The sequence below is a fragment of the Camarhynchus parvulus genome, chromosome 17 (assembly GCF_901933205.1).
Source record: "Camarhynchus parvulus chromosome 17, STF_HiC, whole genome shotgun sequence".
Lineage (NCBI taxonomy): Eukaryota > Metazoa > Chordata > Aves > Passeriformes > Thraupidae > Camarhynchus > Camarhynchus parvulus.
Window position 1 is genome coordinate 2,287,616 of NC_044587.1, and position 13,264 is coordinate 2,300,879.

The 13,264-nt window shown below is 50.8% G+C and overlaps 1 protein-coding gene across 1 annotated transcript in view; it reads right to left on the reverse strand.

The window, feature by feature from the left end:
* NACC2 (NACC family member 2) overlaps positions 1 to 9,592 on the reverse strand; it is a 48,558-nt gene extending 38,966 nt beyond the window's left edge. The window contains exon 1 of the mRNA XM_030961404.1: positions 9,423 to 9,592. The gene's annotated coding sequence lies outside the window, so the exon portion shown is untranslated. The remainder of the gene's footprint in view (positions 1 to 9,422) is intronic.
* Between the last annotated feature and the right edge of the window lie 3,672 nt (positions 9,593 to 13,264).

Sequence of the window (13,264 nt, forward strand, 5' to 3'; positions counted from 1 at the left end):
CCCCTTTTCATACCTTTTCAAACAAGTTCCAAGCAGCTCCTGGCTACACCTCATCCCAGGCTCCCTGAGATGGCTTTGCAAGCATTGGGAGGTTGGTTGGGTTTTTTCCAAAAGCCGCCAGCAAATCTCTCCCTTTTGCCCCCAAACTGACATATCCATCCATACTGGTGGGTGGCACCACCAGACACAACTCCTAAGCTCCCAACCCACCTGCTGTCACCTGGGCAGCCATCACCTGGACAGCAGGAGGGAAAACTCCTCCCAGCCAACAGCAGGCACGTGCGCCAGGGCGGGCACAGGGTGCGGGAACTGCCCGCACCAAATATTTCCATTGCTAATGCTGCACCCTGGGTCTCACACAGCATTCCTGAGGCACCCAGGAGAGGTCAGGAGCAGGCTGCAGGGCGGGGAGGGGACACCAAGGCAGCCAAACAGCACCAATCCCTCAGGCACAGCCAGGGGAGGCAGCAGGAGCACCCGGCATCACTTGTGATGCTCCATAAATGCACTGCAATTGAACTGTGCTTCCAGGATTTTGGGGGGAAAAGCCACTTGGCAGGTGTGGAAAAGAACCAAGAAATCATGACTGTCACTCTGTAGAACCTTACAGAAGAGTGGTAAAAGCCACTGGAATATTTTTGTTTAAAATCACTCGCAACACTTTGCATTGTGGACATCACCAGTGTGCCACTGGAGCTCTCTGGGTTTTCAGGATGGTCAAGCAAAAAAATTAAGCTCAGTGCCCTGCCAAGCTGTGCTGGGGTGACAGCCTGGACCAGACACACACAGGCTGCAGCTTCTCCTGGTTTCTCCACCCCCTCCAAGTTGTGCTGCCCTCCTGTCCCCCTGCAAAGAGTTAAGTCCTCCCTCCTGCATCATTTCTCCTGCCAAATGCAGATTAGTCAGCAACTGCTGCAGGATACACCTCTCCTAAGGCACTCATGAACAAAGCAACAGCCAGCTTGGGACCTTAAAGGGAAGGTAAATGAGGAAACTTCCTAAACTTGATTGCAAAAATATTCATGAAGGTACCCCGTGGCTCAGGTACCTCCAGCTGCTCTGCTGAAGCTCCCACTGGCTCCCAAGGGACTGCAGAAGTGGGATGGACACTAAATCAGCGCTGCAAGCTGGAATTAGAATCCACCAGTGGATGTGAAAACCACCCAGAGCCAAACCCCAGCGCTCACTGCCTGACCCCAGAGCAAACCTTGGGATGGAGGCTCCCACTGCCCAACCAGAGCCCTGCAAGGACCCTGGGCTCCATCCACATTTTTACAGTCGCACAAAGAAACCAAACACCCAGCAGTCATCTGAAAGGCCAGTTATTAGATCACTTGAAATGAGCTGAAATGAAATTCCCACAGGTTTTATTGGACCACTGAGATATTGATTCTGGTGTGCTTCTCACTCAGCCTGCAGCACGGAAATTCACCCTGCTAGAAATCCCACCTGTGTGCTGGGCCAGAAAATTCACTGGGAATGTCCAGGGCTGCTTTTCCTTGCTCCCATTTTCCTGAGCCTAGAACTTTCCCTTCCCCTAAGGACATTTAGCCTGGCTGGCACAAATGCTGCTGGTTTCACCCAAAAGCACAAACCACCCCCCGGGGTACCCCTGGTGCAGAACACACCCCCAGCTCATCTGACCCGCTGAGCTGGGACAAGGATGGCTCCCACTGTGGCAAGGCCTCCCCCCTCCCTGCCATCATTTGACAATTTTGGATCCCCATCCCCAATTCTCTCAGGTTATAAATTCACGCGATGCCTCGACAGCAAAACAACACCGCTATAAATTATTAATTTTTTTTTCCTACCCACATAAAAAGGGAGCAAAACAATTAAAGCCCAGGCTGTGCTGTGTGTGCAGAGGCACTGCAGAGCTCCAAGAAGCCCTTCCCCAGCCGGGGTGCCCAGGGCTGGTCCCTGTGATGAGGTGCCAGCAGCACGCTCTGTGCTGCACGGCTCACTGCCCACGGCATGAACCAGCCCCAGGCCACTGCCAGCCCAGAGCTCTGCTGCTCTGCTCTCCCCAGCCCAGAGTTCTCCTGCTCTCCCCAGCCCAGAGTTCTTGTGCTGGGAGGCAGCAGCTCTGCAGCTCGCACGGATCTGTTCAGATTTTTCTCAAGAAACAAAAAAAATCCTAAATAAAAATTCATGCTTGCAGCATAAACACAAGCTGGGCTGGTACTCCTCCCTCAGCAGGATGTGCTCATCCCTTGAGTTGCAGCTCAGCCAGTCCTGAGGTGCATCACTGCCTGGACAGCAGCACAGCCACCCTCCCAAAAACCCCAAACCCTTCCCATGCTGGCAAGGGCGCTGTTCTTCCCTAAAGGACCTGCCCTTCAATTGATCCAACATCCCACAGGAGGTGTCAAGCTCTTGGGCTCTGGAGAAGGTGTCCAGGAGTGTGCAAGGCTGGGACTGAGCAGCACAGAGTGTTCTGGACGAGGGGCTGAGCACAGCCCATGGCCCTGATGCAGCCATGGCACAGATCCTGCGAGCTGTGTGGTGAGTCAAGAAGTCCTGATGTTGGATTCACTACACACAGCCTGGGAATTAGTCAATCCTCCTCTTTCGCCTGGGGAGGGGGGCTGGTCCCAATTCAAATATTGTGTAAGCTGAAAAAGAGCCTCTTAAAAAAAAAAAAAAAACAACAAACCCAAACAGATAAAATGCAGAAATACTATTTTGGAGGAACTGGGGAAAGCTGAAGCAATAATGACAAACGATTCCTTGCTGCTCTCCCATTCCCTTCCTCGCAGGGCCTTAAAAAGGCCTCTCGCCATCCTGCCCTGGCCCTGCTCACGTTACACTGGGATCAACCAAAGCTGAGTCTGGTGCTCGTGTCCTGCCCAAGGTCACCGTGACAGCCAGAGCCCAGCAGGAGCCCAGCCTGGAGCTTCTGGAGCTTCTGGAGCTTCCCAGGGCTCTGTCCCAGCCCCTGAGCCCAGCATTCCCCCATTCCCTGGGGGGAACACAGCACTGGGGAGTGATGGAGCAGCAGGGCTGGGTTGGGTTGGGTTCATTTCCATGCACACCATGCAGAAAGCCAAGGCAACCTTCCCAACTTCCCCTTTTCTCCAAGGCTTTTCTCTCTCCCTGCTTTTCTTCCCCCCAGTTCTTAAAATCCAATTATAGCACGACTCTCTCAGCAGGGGTCAGTGTGGAATAAGAATCGCCCGAGTTAATGGACATGAGACCAAGAAAGATTAATGCCTAAATGGTTTCAAAAGTTGTATGATGCCGATTTCATTAACATTTTAATTGTAATGTATCTTTTTAATCTTCTTTCACACTAATGGTTTTTATATGCTTCAAAAAAGAAAAGGAAAAAAATCTGCTGACAACAAAAATATCAACATACCAAAATTAACAGACGGAACTGAGTGCTGTAATGGGAACTGAATGAAATGCAGAAAACCATGTTAATGATGCATTAAGAGTAGAAACTGTGCTCAGACAAGAGTCAAAAATTCAGCCCTACACTTGCATGCCCTGACTTTGAACAGGGGCACCTTTCCCCAGGTACTCAGCACAACCTCATGTTGTGTGTTTCAGGGGGGGGAAAAAAACCAACCTGTCAGGTTACTTATGCTTAAATGTACATTTCATAATCACTTAGAAGTTTTATGTAAAAAAACCCATAAAGCAACAACCCCAGCAGCTTTACCAAATGCAGCAGGTTTATAAAAAAAGCCCAAAACCTGGCAATTAATCAGATTTAAGCAGGGTGACAGAGAGGAGCAGCAGGTTCAGGGGAGGAGGCTGCTGCTGCTGTCCATCCCCTTCTCCATGGAATGACTCTGCTGTGGCTGCCACCACTCCCTGGGCTCAGGCTCCTCAAGCACAGCAGGATTCCCAGACAGGAAAGATGCTCTTGCAACCGCCGTGCAAAATTTTATTTTACTTAATTAGAAGACAATTAAACCTAAGCAATAATGTTTCATTAAGCATGGGCATGTATTGATGATGTTAGCATGGATAAACGGAGGCACAGAAGGAGCAGATAATTGGGGAGCAGATGAAGTTTTAAACAACTTTGGTTTGTAGAAATAAGTGAGAGATATGGCTCTGTCACCTGCCCTGAGGCCAAGCTGCAGGGGTGATGCAAAAACCACAAAGTTTTCCTTCCCAGTCCATCAGAACTTCTTAGAAGGGAGAAAAATCCAGTCAGAGGGATTCAAAGCTTCCTTACGCCCATTAGGAAATCATAATCCCTAGGTTTGCCACGAGGATGTGATTCCAGCCACAAGGGAATAACCAAAATGCACATTATCCTACTCAGGTTTAAACCTTTTAAGGTTTCTGCAGCTGCTGAGGTGCTGAGGGAGGTTTCCAGTGAAGGGGCACCTATGGACAGAGGTTACTCCTGCTTGTGGGGATTTCATCCCACAGGATCTCAGCCGTGGAGCAGCCAGGAGGGGTCTGTAATCCCACAGGGCAGCCAGGCTCATGCATCCCACTGGAATCCTCCCAGCAAGCCCCATCTGCCTCTTCCCTCGGAAACCAAATCCTTTTATCCACCTTCAGATGGATAAACTCTCACTCCCCATCTCCTTCGGGCACCTGGCCATTGCCTTCTGCACGGCACACCGTGAAACACCAACCCTTTATTGATGTCTCACATTTCACCTGTGTGGAGCATAACCCCACAAAGCTCAGGAGGGCCAAAAACATCACCACCCCTTTGCCCTGCCACCACTGCCCAGCCTCTCCCACAGCCTCCCTGCAAGCATTGATGTTCTCTCCTGTTTCCCCAATGCTTCCTATAATCCAAGTGTAAATGTTTGTCCTATGACAGGGAGAACTGGCATGTAAAACATGTCCCCCCACACAAAATGTATATATATATCCCAGGCTGCCATATGCTTCCCAGTGGGTACCACAGCAGGAACGCTGCGCGGAGCAGAGCCAGCGCTGGCAGGACCCTCCTGCACCTCCACCTCAGTGCCCCCCCAGCTCCCTGCACAGGCTGTGCTGCTGAAACACAGCGCCCAGAGAGCCCAGGATGAAAAACTCCTGGCTGCTGTCCCCCAGCCCATCCATCCAGAGGAGCCCTGATCGCTGCCCAGAGGGAAAAGAGGGATTTTCTCATGAATGATGCACAGATCCTGCTCATGGCTCCGCGGCCCTGGGGATGACACCGGGGAGGTGAAGGGTTTAATCTCGTCCCAGTGACTATATATGGTCACTGTGATGGAGCCACCTCCCTGTGCTCACGCTCTGCTGCCCTTGGCTCCTGGCACCGCAGCAAACTGGCAGGGCCTGGGCACGGCGCCGGCGCGCCACAAGTCAGCAGACTCCCCACGTTCCTGTGCTCTCTCTCCCCCTTTCCCAATTTTCTCTGGCTTGTAAAAAAGTCTTTTATCAGTTAAAAACCAGAGAGAATGCGCAAATACTCAAGGGAAAAAAAAAAAACAAAAAACCCTAAAACATTTTAAGAGTGATTTATAGAGAATTGTCGCACCGGGGGGAAAAAAAAAAACAAGCTGTCAAGTTACTTATGTTTAAATGTACATTTCATAATCACTTAGATGTTTTATGAAAAAAAAATAAATTTAAGCTTTTGCTGAAAAGTGTATCAATTTGTTCAGCCCACATAGGCTGTTAGCGCTGGGTAGTTTGTGGCTGCAATTCCTGCCCCCCCCTCCATCCACCCACCTAGGGGAAAAAAAACTCACTGAAATGCTTGTCTTCATAGGAAATGCAACACCAAAAAATGTACTTGACACGCAAAATTCTGTGAAAAGTCTGACGTGAGGACCTCTGAAAAGCCTGAGGCCAAACTGCGCCGGCTGCGAGCAGCCCCGGGAACACACACAGCACAAAACCTGTGCCAAGGGCTATTTATCTTCATTTTATCCATTCAGCCAGCAGCTTTCAGGGGGTCTTGGTCACAGCTACCAAAGCACTGCTCTCGTCACCACTGCCCCAACTGCACCAGCATCCCCCATCCCTCCTGTCCAGCCCAGCCTGGATCCCTGGGATCCTCCCCAGGGCTGAACCCCCAGCAGGGAACAGGAGGAAGCTCCACACTCTGCCTCCATCCTCTGTCCCAGCAGTCTGATTTTTATTACCTCCGTCCCCATTTAGGAGTAACCACATGACAAAGCCGAGCGCAATCCTGCCCGGGGAGCTCGCCTGGGATTGCCTCTCCCTCCCCGGGAACACAGCATTTTAGCAAGTTTTCCCTTCACAGCAGAATTTGTGGCTACAAAGAATGTTAAGATTTAATTTTATTTTTTTTTCAGATGCCTGTTCTGCCTCCAAACATTTGCTCAAAAACAAGCTGAACTTAAAAAAAGAAAAAAACCAAAAACCCCAACAAAAAATAAACCACTAATGAATCACAGTTCCTAGCAAATGAGCAATTGCAGTTGACACAATGAATTATGCCTGAAGCAAGCTGGGAAACATATTTTGCAAATGATCTCATCCACAGGCAAACCTGGCATGACACTTGATTTGCTAAAAAAGACACAAAGCCTGTCAAAATTCCTGTCACTCCGCAAATAAAGTCAGGTAGAGAAAACCAACAGCCTCGCCCTCTTTTAAGCACGCTTCACCTATTTCTCAATTGCTCTACAGGCTTGATTTAATAAAATAAAAAAAAAAACCCACACCCTCCTGTAGGTGTGCCCATCCCAGTGGGTGCTGAGGGCCACGGGATGTGCTGCCACTTCCCTGGATGAGGAATAAATGGGCTGGGAAGCTGCTCTTTGGATGCCAAGCCCAGGCTCAGCTCGATTTGAAGCCTAATTGCAGCAAGATCCGATGCTCGATGCTCGCTCTGGCCATTAGGTATGGCAGGGAACTCACAATTCCCTTTAATTTCCTCCAGCTGCATGCCTGGGTTTTATTTCTTTCATTACATTCAAGTAAACTCCAAGGTTAGAAAAGAGAGGGGGAAAAGCCACTCAAGTGCAGCCCCCCCTGCTCCTCACATCCCTGGAGCTGTCTCGGAGCAGTTCCCTTTGGCCCAGCACATCCCACCCTATTTCCCCACCTGAAAAGCTGCTGGCTCAGAAAACCTGGAAAAACTCAAAGCCATGGCTGAACCCTCCTTCTAACCCCATTTTGTCAGAGTATTTTTAAACACAGAGCAAAGCAGGAGCCCAGTCCCAGCACTCTTTCCCGGGTTGTTCCACGGTGTTTGTCCCCAATCCCTGTCACCCCAGGGCCAGCAGAGCCAGCTCTGACCCCATCCCTGCCCACCCCACAGCCCTGCAGGAGGCCAGGCAGGGACCAGGGGCTGTGCAACAGCCTGAAATAAATAATTCCATTGCAAGGTGAGCTGGGCTGTGTCCCCATCCAGGAAAGCACAGTCTGGAGGTTGCTCCCAAGCCAGCCCTGATCTCCCCGGGTGGATCAGGCTCTGGCAGGAGCTCTGTTGGTGTTTCTCCCCTGGCCAGCAATGCTGCAAAGTGGCCTCGCTCCTCCTGACACCTCCAGCTGGGATCTGAGCCAAAGCCCAGCCCAGAGGGACTCACCTGGATGCTCCAGCCAGGCTCAAGTTCAAGGAGAAGGGATTTTTCTCTCCTGGACCAACAAGAGCAGTGAGGATGCTCCGTGTGCCCGCGAGCGTGGGGGATGCTGCCCTGTCACTGGCACCAGCCAAGAGGAGCCAAAATCTGCCTCCAATTCCAGCAGGCTCCCTCAGGAAAGCACAGTCATGGCTGGGGGAGCTAAAAGGCTTTTATATTGCCAGAGGGCTCCAAAAATATCACTTCCAAAGTGATCCAGCATCAACGCACGCATCCTGGCTAATGGCATCCATCTCTCAGAACAGAGGGGGGCTCTGGGAAAAGCTTGGGGAGCCCTGGACAATGTTTTGGGAGCACTGCCCTGCACAGTCACAGCCCAACAAAGTCACAGACCACCCTCTGGCCCCCGTGGGATTCCCTGCTCCTGCCCTGATGCCTGGCTTTACTCCACTCTCTGTAATTCCAGCCGCCTTGGGAAAGATGTTTTTGACAAATTTTAAGTCTCAGAAATCCATCCCCACCCTCCTCTGTCCCAATACGACAGCTTTTACCCAGTGAAGCCTTAATTAAAAGGCCTCTGCAGGAGGAAAAACCCCAAAACACAGCAGTTACAGCCACAGAAGGACATTTACTCTCAGGAGGGAGAGGATGAGACCCCTTATTTTTTTTCTACTTGCCACTTACTTCAAATCCAAGCATTATCACCCCCATCATCCTCACCTTGGGGTCACAGCCTTACTGTCCTCAGCCGGGCAAGCCACAGCAAGTCAGCTGCTAAGGAACAGCTCAGCTTTGCTCTTTTTAGTTAAAAGCTTTGAGAATTTCAGAGCAGGCTGTGAATCTGGCAGGAGATTTGGGGGGGAGGCGTGCTGGGATGCTGCAGTTTGGAGCAGCCCCGGCTCTCCCCAGGACCCCAGGGGCAGTGTCCCCATGGAGCAGCAGCAGCAATCATCCCGCTTTGTTTACCGATCCCAGCTTCTCCTGCTGTTTAATATTTCAGCTGGAGAAGGTGAGCCGGCACGCCAGCCCCTCAATTACGCAGGGCGAGAGGCAAACACTTGGCAGGCAGCGAGTACATCAAGCTGCCCACAAGCTTCGCAAATGCCTCCGGAAAGGAGGAGGGGGGAGAGAGGGGAAGAGAAAAAAAAAAAAAAAAAAAAAGAATATTCAAATTAATGAGCCGGCGGGTAATGGAGACTTGGCTGGAAGTGATCCTGCACTTCGCCGTCGGCCGGGCCGGCGGAGCAGCACGCGATGTACCGCTGGCGTTGGCTTTTCCTAGGGCAGGGAAGATGTTTGGAGAAGTCCTTGAGCGCTGTAACTACAGCAGGGCTGCGGCGGGCACGGAGCGCTCCCGGCCGAGCCCAACTCCCGTCCCCGCACACCGGAGCGGCTCCAGCCCCCGACAGAGGGGTCCCCGCTGCGATGGGGGCACATCCCACCCGCCCAAGGGGACCCCCGTCAGCCCCACGGCTCGGGGGTCCATCCCCAAACCCCAATTTCGGGCTTCGGCCGGGTTTTGGATTTCAGTCTCTCCCGTTCCGCAGCGTTTCCCTCCCCTGCGAGCCAAAGTCCGAGCCTGCGCCTGCATTCACCCCTAACCCGCAGCCCCCGGGGGGGTTCCCGCACACCCCAACCCCGCATTGCCGCAGGACCGCCAGGAGCCCGCGAACCCCGCTTCCCACGGCGGTACCGGGGGTACAGCCCGGCCGGTCCCCCTGCCCTGCCCTTCCCTTCCCTCCCGCACCCCCGGCCGGGACCCCCGGCACCCGCGGGCGAGGGGCGCGATGTGCGCGTCCCCCAGCCCAGCCCAGCCCAGCCCAGCCCGGCACAGCCCGGCCCGGGCGCGATGCGGGCTCGGCGCTGCCCCGGGCGCTGCCGGGGCCGGGCCGGGGCCGGGCCGGGGTCGGGGCCGGGCCGGGGTCCCGGGGCTGCGCTCACCTGCGGGGCGCCGGCCCCCGAGGCTGCCCTGGGCCTGACGCGGCGGGGCCGGGCGGCGGCAGGAAGTGATTCCAGCCGCTCCTCACATGGACTTTCCCTGACCTCGCCCAGCAGCGCCGGCAGCCGCCGCACAGACCGGCCCGGCGGGACCGGCACCGGCAGCGGCTCCGCGCCAGGGCCGCCCGCGGGGCGGGGGCGGGCGGGGGGCGGCACCGGCCCGGGGGGACCCGCGGGAGGAGCCGCGGGGGCGGGACCGGCGCGGACACCCCGAACCCCCCGGGCCCGCTCCCCCAGCCCCGGGCCCGGCGGGGGCGGGCACGGCCCGGAGCGGGGCGGGAACCGCGGGGCTCGGGCTGCTGCCTTCGGCTCCCAATGTGTTCTACTTTTATTTTATTTTATTTTATTTTATTTTATTTTATTTTATTTTATTTTATTTTATTTTATTCTATTCTATTCTATTCTATTCTATTCTATTCTATTCTATTCTATTCTAATTTATTCTATTTTTATTTTTATTTTATTCTATTTTTATTTTTATTCTATTCTAATATTATTATTTTATGTTATTCTATACTATTATTATTTTATTCTATTATATTCTATTATTATTCTATTCTATTTTATTTTTTAGTTATTTTATATTTTATCCTATTCTATTTTAGTCTATTCTATTTTATTCTATTCTATTTTTTAAATTTTATTATTTATTTTTATTTTATTTTTGTCTATTTTATTTTATTTTTATTTTAGTCTATTTTATTTTTATTTTATTTTATTCTCGCTTAATATTTCGTCTCATTTTAGCCCTTTTATTTTATATTATTTCTTTTTTTGCTGTTTATATTTTTAATTTCCTTTTCCTCTTCCACTTTTTAAATTCCATTGATTCTGTCTGTTTATATTTTATTTACTTTTATTTTTCTTTTTAATTAATTTCATTATTTCCTTCCTAATTTCCTTTTCATTTCTTTTTTTTTAACCTGATAATTTATTTTTTTCTTTTTTTATTTTTCACTTCATTTAATACAATTTTCATTTAATCTCATTCCTGTTATTTATTTATTTATAATTACACTTATTACCTTAATTATTTCACTGTATAATGAGCTTTCATCCCCAACAAGCCCACTGGAGTTTTGGTGTTTATCCCAGCCCGGACTGGATGTCACAGGGAGATGCCCTGTGCTGACCCACAGCTCCAGGGCTGCCCCTTTTCCATACCCTCCTCCTGCAGAAAAAGCCTTTCGAGCATCAGAAAAAACAGAGTAATCTGAGGTGGGACTACTCGAGCCTTGTGGGCACATTTCCATTCCAAATTTCATCCTACAGCCTAAAAAATTTAAAAAGTCCTTTTGCTTTGTTGCCTCCCTAAACCCGAAATATTAAAATCAGCAAATTTGCATGATGAAAGTGTGCAGCGCTGGCCCTACGTCTGCTAAAGGAATTTCAAAGGAGTAACAAAAAACCTCTTTAAAGCAGGAGCCTCTTGCTGTCTGCTTTGCATGCGAGATTATGTCAGAACTTCTTTGGATCTGGAAGTTTCTCTCCTCTCACACTCACCAACATTCATCATTTCGAGGCTGCCTCAAAATCTGCTGCAAAATATCCCCATATTTTAAAAATCAGCATTGAATGCCTAGAACTGCTCAAGGCTGAGGAATTTCATTAGCACTTGACACTTTAAAAAACAGTGTCAGGTCAGGACAAACACATTTGCTTTTCTGCTCAAGATAAATTCAGGGTTTTTTTTTAGAAATGATGTATGAGAAATATGTCCTCAACTGCATTCTGAGCAGAGCAGCCGTAGAACCCTTCTCCTCTTCCTCGGTTTTCATTGAAGCATCTCCACATCAGCTCATCAGGAAGGAGTGACAGGAAAAGGGGGAATGGTCCCAGCTGAGGGAGGGCAGGGTGAGGTGGAAATCCTTCCCTGGGAGGGTGGGGATGCCCAGAGCGCTGTGGCTGCCCCTGGATCCCTGGAAGCGTCCCTGGACAGGACTTGGAGCCACCTGGCATAGGGAGAGGTGAAATATCAGAAATATCTCCTGTAAGAACTTCCCTGGCCCAGGAGATGTCCCAAAGCACCTCGTGGGGCTACAGCACTGCTCCTGGGGGACAAACACCCCTGTGGGGTGACAGCAGTGTCCCCTGTCCCTCCCTGAGCACCACAGCCACATCAGAGCATCCCCGTGTCACACAGGACACGGCTCAGGGCACTCCTGTGGCCCCAAGGTGCTGCGCTGAGCAGCTCCATGCCCTGGCTCAGCGCAGGGATTTGGGGTTTGGGAGCCCCCAGCAGCTCCCTGAGGGTCTCAGACAATCCAACCACATCCACGGGGAGCTGCAGAGCTGGAAAACTCCAGTTCCTCCTGCAGTGCTCCAACAGGAGAGGAGATCTGAGCTCTGAGACTTGCCCAGGGCCTCCCCAGCTTGGAGAGACAGCAGAGCCCTTAATGCTCCAGCGCAGGAGCATCTCCCTCACTTCAGCCATGGACATTTTAAAAATGTTCTGTGATGGAGAAAGAAACATTTCTTAAGTACCATTTGATGCCTCAGAATGGCTCCGGGGCTAGAGAAAACATGTTTATTTACTACTCTGCTGATTTTAATGCGAAAGATTGGTTCAGTGAGTAGAGGAAACAAACCAGGCAACATTTTCCATAATGTCTGCAAAGTGTTCCTGGGCTGCGGAAATATTTTCTTTCTCTCTCTCTCTCTCTCTTGCCTGCGTTTTTTTCAATCTAGCATTTCAAATTGAAGAATGGCTTGAGGGCTGAAGAAATCACTTGATAAAATACCCAACATTTACATTCTTGCAGGAGAACAGCTAACTTTTTTTATTTTTTTTCCATCTGAACAGTGGTTTAGTGAAGCAGAAGAAACAATCCTGCAGCATCCCACGTCCCTTTAACCCTTTCTGCCTGCGGCTGAACTTTTGCTGTTCACTGCAAAGCTTTAGGGATTTTGTTCCTTCTCCAAATTCTGGGCTCTAAGGCCACTGCAGGTGGCTAAAATACACCTTGCAGCTTGACTTCCAGGTGGATTTCTGGATGTCTGGGTGAGGGAGCCAGCCTGGCTGGGGACCAGCCCACGGCAAACCATCAATTGCTGCACCAACCTCTGATTTATTTTGTGCAGGGACGTGACTTTCCAGCAAACTCTGGAAAGCAAAAAGGTCTTTCTAATCTTCCTGCCCGCAGAGATGCTGGGCTGGGAATGCCCCTGGAGTGATTCCCAGCACTTTGTGGTGGTGGGATCACCCTGAGCAGGTGCTGGATGACCTGCAAAAATTCAGGAATCTGCCAGGAGACTCCTTCTCCTGCAGCAATCCTTCAGAGGACCTCAATTGTCACATTAGGAAGAATTTTTGTAGTTTGCTTTGTAGGTAGAATAAGTTTTAGGTCCCCAGCCCAAGGTGTGGCCAATATTTGGGCTGGGCTGTGAGCTACAGGCCTTGAGGAAGGTGGAGAGGATCTCCAGAAGCTTTCCCTGGGATGGCCCACTTAGCCAGCCCCGCAGCACAATTGATATTCGTGGAGGCAGGAGAGGACACAGGGCTCTGTTACAGCCCAGCCAAGTTCCCTGGGATCAGCATCACACCCAGAATGGTGACAAACAACAAAATAAAATGCACCAGAACCCCTCTTTTCACTTCTTCATGCCAGAGGGATCTGCCTTTTCTTCTGCTGTTCACAGAAGAACTTTGCCAGGTGATGGGTTCTGCTTGTGGTGCTCCCTCCTGCAGGAATATAGACAATCTTTAAAACCAAACAGCACCACGGGTGAGGGGAGAGCTGGTTCTGTGGGGAATTGAGGCCACCAGCAGGACAGAGGCTCTGGCA